A 257-nucleotide genomic window follows, 5' to 3' on the forward strand; every position below is an offset into this window, starting at 1 on the left:
TGGCCCAGGTGGGGTCCCAGAGGCCCGGCGGGGAAGGGAGCCCGACGCAAAACCTCTGGACTATTGTGTTTGTTCTTTCGCCGAGCTGGCCAGGTGCTAATCTCAAGTGCTCTGAGCTAGTGCGGAGGGGGCACCTGGAGCTTGCAAACCACCAGAGACCTGAGCCTGACACCTGCACGCGAAGGCACGTGTGACCCACCGCCTGGTTCTGCAGGGATTCAGAGCTGTCAGTGCCAAAAGTCCCATGCCAAATGGAG

Source organism: Pteropus alecto, unplaced genomic scaffold, assembly GCF_000325575.1.
Source record: "Pteropus alecto unplaced genomic scaffold, ASM32557v1 scaffold700, whole genome shotgun sequence".
NCBI classification, from domain to species: Eukaryota; Metazoa; Chordata; class Mammalia; order Chiroptera; family Pteropodidae; genus Pteropus; species Pteropus alecto.